Source organism: Cajanus cajan, chromosome 7 (genome assembly GCF_000230855.2).
Source record: "Cajanus cajan strain Asha chromosome 7, NIPB_CcT2T_4, whole genome shotgun sequence".
Taxonomy (NCBI): domain Eukaryota; kingdom Viridiplantae; phylum Streptophyta; class Magnoliopsida; order Fabales; family Fabaceae; genus Cajanus; species Cajanus cajan.
The window spans coordinates 43,366,144-43,374,979 of NC_138523.1; positions in this window are offsets into that span (position 1 = coordinate 43,366,144).

Genomic DNA, 8,836 nt, shown 5'->3' on the forward strand with positions numbered 1-8,836 from the left:
TATTGATTTGAAGGTCATGTAGTAGTTGTGTAACATTTTGAACAAAGGATAAGTAATTCAAAGAGATAAGATGGATTTAGAGAAAAATCAAATTTGTTAATCACGCCTAAAATGAGATATAAGTAACATGCAATGTTACTATTGTGGGAAAAAAGGTCACATGTAAATGTAATCAATGTATAAAAAAATAAGATAGGACCTTAAAAATTAAATAATTACAAAGAGATATGACAACAACTCTCAAGCTAATGTAGCCCATAACTCTCATGGTGATGAAGATATCTATTTGTCAACTATTAAAAAAGTTTATAAATCAAAATAGGTAATGGATTATAACACATTTGTAGAGATCAAACGATGTTTCATACTTTAAAAAATTAATGGTGAATTTGATCGGTTCAAGTTAGTAAATGATGAAAAAATGAGGTTAAAGACATTGAAATTGTGAGAATGAAGTTTCACAACACTATCATTCAAACTTTTTAAAATGTGATATATGTACCTTTTCCTGCATCAAATAAAATTTCATTAGGATAAATGATACTACATGACTACATGTATGTTGGTTTAAAATGGAGATACAAAGTATATAAGAGGAGTTGTTTGATATTATGAGGGGAAAAAAATGAGAAAAATCTTTACTATTTGGAAGGATAAATTTTGAAAAGATAAATATTTTGATTTGTTAGTTATTTAAAATTTTTAATTAAGATTTATTAAAAAATAATTTAAATTTCAAATAAACTAAGTGAGTGAAAATTAAATAAGTTATTTTAGAAATGTATAAACTTTAAGATATTATTTAGATTTATATATTTTATCAATTTATTTTAATATTTTTTAAGAATTTATTTCATTTTTTAAATTAGGAGGGTTATAATATTCAAATTTTACATTTTAGTTTTATTCCATACATATAAAATCCAGAAAAAAATTTATGATTTATATTTCATTTAAGATCTTTGAATATGAGAGTAATTTTATTATGTGAGAAAGAGTTTTTTCCATTTTGATTGACATAAATTGATTTGCGACACACTTTAAATAGTTTATTTTTCTTTTAGGTAAAACATGTTGCATCGAATGTGATAGCATACTCACAATTGTGTGGATAATCAATTAGCCGGTTTTTTCAAAACTAATTGCACTGTTTATTTGTGTTCATATTTGTATAAAAATAAAAAGTAATAGACCTCACAATTTTTTTTACTTATCATTTATATTGTACCAAAATAATTTTTTTTTTTATTTCTCACCCACTTTTTTCACTGTACTTTATTTTCACATCATTCGGTCGGTACCAAACAATCCATAAGTTTTATGAGAATCAATCGTTCAAGGTTGATAATTGATTTTTCTTTTAAAATATTATTATTCGCTTCTATCCGAATTTATTAAAAATATTTTTTTTTTCCTCCATCGTTTTTCTTCTATTAAAAACATTTTATTATCTTTTTTTTTCTTTCTATTTTATTTCCTTGATATCTTATCTGCTACCAAATGATGCATAAAAAGGATAAAATGATTAATTTAAATTAAAGAAATTTTTATATTTTTTAACTAAATAAAAAATAAATTATATATTTCGTTTCTTGATTTTTTCTTCGTATACACATAAAGTCAACTCACAATCCTTTCACTTGATTTTAATATATATATATATATATATATATATATATATATATATATATATATATATATATATATATATATATATATATATATATATATGGGAGCATATCAAGTGAGAGAGAGACTTTATTATATATCCTTAATCTTATCTATAAAGTGACTCCAATATTATGAAACATATTAAAAAAATAGATATTTATTTTATTTAAATCACTTGTGATATAGTCAAAGACGGAATTAGGACTATATGTAAGGGAACCAATTATAGCATTAAATATATTTGAACATAAAAAACTAAACATTTTTTTTAAAAGACCTAAAATTAAAAAAGTGTTAATTATCATTTTCACATTCTACAGAATGTCTTTTTATGTATTTATAATAAAATTGATAACTAGATGTACTATATTTTTTCATAAAATCTCTATTAATTATATTTTAAAAGTTTTATTAAATCAAAATAAATCGTGTTACTCTCTATATATATATATTTTTTTACAACAATAATAGCCAACAAACATTTAAGACAAAATTGTTTTTGCATTGTTAGAAAATAAGAGAAGAAAAATGTATCATCCTATAAAGCAAATTTTGATTAATGTGTTTGAATATTGATAGGATAGAGATTGTCCTATGCAAAATTTATGTAAAAACATACGTTGGTTGTGAACCGTAACTTCATGCTCAGCTTAAAGATTGATTGCATTTAATGTTTAAGGTACTCTAGGGCAACCCAACACATACCAGAAGCAATCAAATAAGAACAGTGTTTTTTTAATAATTTTTTATATAGAATATTTATCGTTTAACCAACTTCTTTATTTAGTCACACAAATTTACATTTAGCATAAATAAATATGAGGTTTTAAAATATATTTATTGGAGTTCAACATTGAGTAGATGAATTTTTTTTTTTGATATAGTGCTTAAGCCATTAAATACCCATGAATTAGAGTTTTGGGTTTGGTTTCTTTCTCACTAATAAGTGAATAAAATAATAAATAAAAAAATGAATATCGTCATATTAATATTAAATTATTAATATAGTGAAAGTAGTTACACACATCAGCTTATAAAGAATATAGTGAAAGTAGTCCCCTGTGAATGAAACTCTTTCAATGTGTTTGGTACAGTAGAAACGTAGAAGAAATGAAGAGAAGTGTGAAATAGGTAAACAAAAATGGATGGTTGTTTGAAAGGTCAAACATTTGTCAATAATTTATTTATTTATTATATAAAAAGTGTGATCTTGCATTTTTATTTTTTTATAAATCAACGCAAAAATAAATAATACATACTTAAATTTTATTTGTATTTAAATAAAATGCCACTTATAATTGAATAATATGTTATTAAAATAGTTATTCATGCGATTTTTTTATTTAATTGATTAAATAAAAAATTTATTTGATTACGTTTTCTTTCAAAAACGTTATTTTGAAACAATTAAATACAAATTGTTTTACTTGATTGAAAGTTTAGAATTTTATTTGAAATTTATTATTAATTTTATTTACTTACTTTTAAATGTTTATATATTTTATACACCAAAAAGATGTTTATATATTTTAAGTTTATTTACTTAAATTTATTATTTTAATTAATTTTTAATCTTAAAAATGTTAATTTAAAATACTTTATTTACTTTTTAATTAGTTATTATTTTATTTTAAAATATTATTTATTTAGTTATATAATTTTTATTTAAATGAATAAAAAAACTAATCAATAAAAAAATAATTTAAAAATAATTTTTATTTTCTATTTCTTTCTTTTATTATATTTTTATTTACCTTATTCTTCACCTCTTTTTTTTCATCTTACTAAACATACATAATATTATTTATCTCTTACCTATTTTTCTTTTATTTCTTTCGTGTTTGTCAAACATACCATTAAAGAAATGATGGTCTAATATTAAAGATGTGTCTAGAAGATGCAATTTAGTACGGAATAAAGAAGAAAATGAAAGATTATCAAAAAATTAAAAGAAAATATGTGTGTTTAAAAGAGAAGATTTAATTAGATTGGCGAAGAAATTGTGATGAAGTTCATGTGAATTTAATTTCACCCTCTTATGTTGAATTTTTTTTATAAAAGAATGCTTGGATAAAATTACTCCTACATTATTATCTAAATAGTAAGTTAATAAAAAATAAAATTATAATTATCGAAATAATATATTTTTACATAAAAATCTAACTATACAAAATATAATTTAAAATACTAATTTCTCATATAATTTAATTCTATCAAATAATTATAATTTTATACTATTTTTTAATTATTTATAATTAAATTAATTTTTATAAAATAATTATAAATTTTAGTTATTTATAATTAAATAAATTCTCATTTGTTGATGTAACATAAGAAAAATAAGAAGCAAAAGTTAGTGAAGGTATAGGGCCCATTATCTATGTTGTTTTGGCGGCAGAGAGTGTCCAAGAAAACTGAGGCATAGCCATAGATAGGTACGAAATTTTATAGGTGCATCCTTATTAAATGACAGGGTTCAACCGGTAGTAGGAATAAGATTCAGTGGGCCATGCATGTCAAATTCGATGTGGGATCTCCATAATTTCCATTTTCCAGTTAGCTTAGCAGTAGCACACTGAACGTACGTGCAGCACACGAAGGTTATTATTAAGAAATCTTGGTAGAAGAGCCGTAATCTGATGAGAGAAAAGGGATTTTGATTGCTTGCTTAGGTGATCAAATATGGGTCATGGGTGATTACTCATTAAAGAATGTTCACTTGAAGACTCAATGTCTTAAACTCACACAGCAACTCTCTCTGTCCCTTTCTATATAAACGCATGCATCACATCCCCTTCTCCTCCACTCTCAACTCAAGATTTGTCAGCATGCATGCTTTATTCACTATCATCTTCCTTGGTGGTTAAGTCCTGTTGGAGAAGCAGGGCACGTGCAAGCCATTCTACTTTCTAGTTTATCTGATTTTGCACGTGCTCCCCTTCTCCAACATGATTTTCCCACCTCATTCCCCTTTGCTCCTCCTAGGTTGTTCTCCAACTAAGGTTAGCTTACATGTTTTGTGTCTTCCTATAGAGTTGCATTGCATGCATGAGATTTACATATAATAAGTGAATGTGCCCTTGATCACTTTCAGATCAGAAGTTATTCTTATTTTGCAGGTTCACAATGAAATGAAATTATGTTCAGGTCAGAAGCAGAAGGAAGAGGGTTCACATACGTATATGCAGTTCAAGAGGATGACATGTATTGCTCTGCAATCTGCAGTGGAGTTTTTGTCACTGAATAGCAATGTAGTATATTTTCAAAGAAAAAACTTGTAGCAAGTATCATAATTAAGTGTTACTAGTACCGGTCTTCAATCCCGGTTAGAAGTAGGAAAGGACTTTATTAAATGGAAACGTGTATTACTGATGTATAATTTTAATTTTAATTCAAAAATTAATAACATCAATGGTACCATTCTAAGTTTTGTCCAATTTGCTATTTACTTGTGTTTTTCCTCATAAATAAGGATGTAGTTCTCATCGAATTTCCTCATAAATTAGGCTATCTACCTCATAAATAGCACTTCTCAGTGGTCGATTATCCATGTTTTGATGTTACCAGATTCACCTTTTATAGAAATTATTATAATCATTTCTCATCATTAAGTTAAAATGGACGCGAGTAACAACGGTGCTAAAAGTTTATTTTTATAAAATAAAAAAAAATATGTTTCAATAGAAACTAATAATCCAAGGGCCTCGAGTATTTTCTTGTAAATCCCTATGTTAAATAGCTACAGTACTGTATATATCTCTATCTAGATTCTAGCATCTACCATTGGGAACATATTTTTATTAACTTTCCTTCGGTAAAGAGCACATAAAGTTGTTGAGCAACAATAAAAAATGTGACGAAGAACATGATGTAATGAAGAGATTTAGTTCTAGTTTGGAAAATGGAAGTGTGAGGAAGCAGCACAGCAGTGGAACTGGAACTGGAACTGGGACACTGAGAGCACCCTTAGAAAGTGGGGGACAATGTTTTGTTATTGTTGGCCCAATTTAGTTCTGGTTCAGTTCTGCATGCAAGGTAAAAGAAGAAGCTCATTGTTTCTTTTATCTTCTAATGTCGGAAATGAAAGTGTGCGATGGAAAAACAAGAAAGCAAATCAGTGCTGGCAATGTGAGATGGAATAATGAATATAGGGCCATTTCAACACGCAATGCACAAATATCCAAGTAACCATGTCACAAACAAAACGAACAGTGAATTACTCATTACTGAAGCACAGAATTAGTGTCAACTCTGTTTTATAACAACAGGGTATTAAATATGTTAAAATAATGTTTCATTCGCATAATTTACATTCATCACTAGAAATTAGTTTTTAATTGTTAATTTTAAAATATACATGAAACATATTTATAAAAAAGAAAAATTAAAATAAATAGGATTAGCTATTTGGTAGTAGTACCAATTGTTTGCACATCAATCAGGATTCAAGAGAGTGCAACCTACGCACTCTTACCGTAACTCGTGAGTGATGAAAGGTAAAAATAAGTTTTTACACTTCACACCAACTACGCAGAAACAGGTAATAACCGTACACATATGGTTAATTTCGTATGCAAGTGATTCAAAAGCAAGCAAATATAATTTTACATGTAATTATTAATACAATTAATATTAACTACTTTAAAAATATAGTTAATTATAATTAGACATTTTAATAACTTTTATCTTTGTGAGGTAAAGTTAATTACTAATCTCATTATATTATTAATCATATTTTAATAATTATATACAAACATGTTTATTTACCGATAAAATATACAATCTAAATTAATGACTTGTGAGTCAAAATTAATAATTAATTACGATCTAAATAACTCTGATATTATTAATCACATACTCCAACAGGTGTAATATTCGTATACACGTTGCTCTTTTCCAACAGGAGGGAGAGAGAGAGGCGCTTAAAAAGAATAGAAAAAGAGAGAGAGAAAATTAGAAATATAATAATAATAAAAAAAAGATAAAAAGGAAAGTAAGATGTAAAAAATATATAAGAATTTAATTTCCATTTCTTGTTGATACCAAAAAAAAAAATAACGATAAACATATTTTTTAAGAGAATTATTAAAAAAATAATAAAGTTATTGTATATGATAATTTACAATTAAATAAGAATTAATATACCAAGATGGTCTAACATAACTAGCTGGTAATATACAGTTGAAGTAAAAATTGTTGTAATTTATTTAATTTAACAATAAATTTCATTTATATGAATAAAAAAAGTCGACATATATTATTTTTTTAAAAATAATCACTTGGCAACATGGACAAAAATACTGGGTGGTTTATGTGCTAGGTGCAGTTATTGTTGCTGCAATTTTTTATAGCTACTTTTGTACAAAAGTAACAACCAAAAGTAACAAAAGAAATTTTTAACCAATTAGAGATTTAATACTAGGAACTAGATCATGAAGATCGGACGCATCAAATTTTAAATGCATATTTTAATTATGATTTGATGAGATAAAATATGAACCATATGATCTTTATCATACATTTTGGAATTGTTGAATGCATGGAATCTGGATCCGCATTATATATGGTACAATGAAGAGGTTGACAATTTATTTGCAATAAAACATTCCCAACTAATTCGTACTAACTTATATGTACTATTCTTCCCAAAAAAATAAATTGTGTGTACTATTTACTTTAAGAAAATAACTTTTGTATGATATCGATATAAAGATTTTTTATATGTTTACCTAACCACAGTTATATTATATATTATAAATAGTTAATTTAAAAGTTATATTTATCATATGTTTTTGTTTATTTAAAGTTACATTTCCTCTATTTCAAAACTTACTCTGGATTATTTTTCTTTCCAAAAAAAACTTTGGGTCTTTTAGGATTCTAATATATATTTAAGGAATGTTTTCAATTATATCTTTATATGTAGATGATCAATTAAAATTTTTTTAGTGGAATATTAACGTTACTTTTAGAATAATTTAGTCTAAATCTATATAAATTGTTTCTTAATAAACTCAAAGTTTTAAAATGAAAGGAGTATACCTAATTGTGTCAATTATGAGACTTGTTGAACAGGAGCTTCCCCTATTTTTTTTACAAGCAAAAATAACTGATTAAGAAATTTGATTATTTGCATTAAATTTTATTATTTTTATAAAAAAATTAAAATTGTTTTTATTATAAACGTTAAAAGAGGTGATGCAACTGAAATGTCACATATTAAATGAGAAATATTTTAGAGAAGATATCATTAAATAATATTAAAGTAATTAAATTTATTTATATTTAAAAAATAATAAATTTTTTTATAATAAATAGCTGAGGGAGTAAGTGTTTTATTCTTTTTGTTTTAGTAAACCTAGGATTTTTTTTTCCACAGAAACTAAAGGCTAATTATAATTTCTCGAGGTGCTAAAATTCGTTTAACTATTTTGGTGTATACTTGCTTTCCGTACATGCTATGCGAAAATTGTTCTCTTAATATTAGCTTTATAAGGTTATGTGTAATAATAAAGAATTGGGTTAGAAACATCAGGGTTAGTCTAAGTACTAGGAAGAAAAGATTTCGGTAAATACATAAAGATTTAGGTTTAATTTTCATCACAATCTTTATAATTTGTTTTGTGGATTAAAAATATAAGTATAAAATTTAAAAAAAATCTATCTTAAATTATAAAAATTAAAAGATAAAATGATAAGTGACATTATAAAGACTAAAAAAGTATTTAATCTAAAACTTACTTTAATAAATAATACTTTGTATAACATAGTGTACCAACCTCGGTCAAATGGTGACCGAGTTCGAACCAACTCGGCTTGCCAACTCGGCCTGCCAACTCGGCTTGCCCAAGCTTGAATCACAATATCAAGTAGTTAATTTAACGGTAATAATGACGGTTACATAGATAAGGAAAACGGACAATAGCAGGTAAAAATATATACATTTCATTGGACAATCTCAGATAACTAGCTTGATCATCGGAGTCCTTTTTGCAGTACATCCGAGACGCTTGGAGAAGGGCGACCAATCTCGAAGACCAACCTCGAAGACCAATCTCAAAGACCAATCTCTCATGATCTCTAGAGAGACCAAGATAGAGAAGATGATAAATTTGACTTGAAGGACCGACCTGATTCTGGTAAGAACATCTTGGCGCTAAAAGGA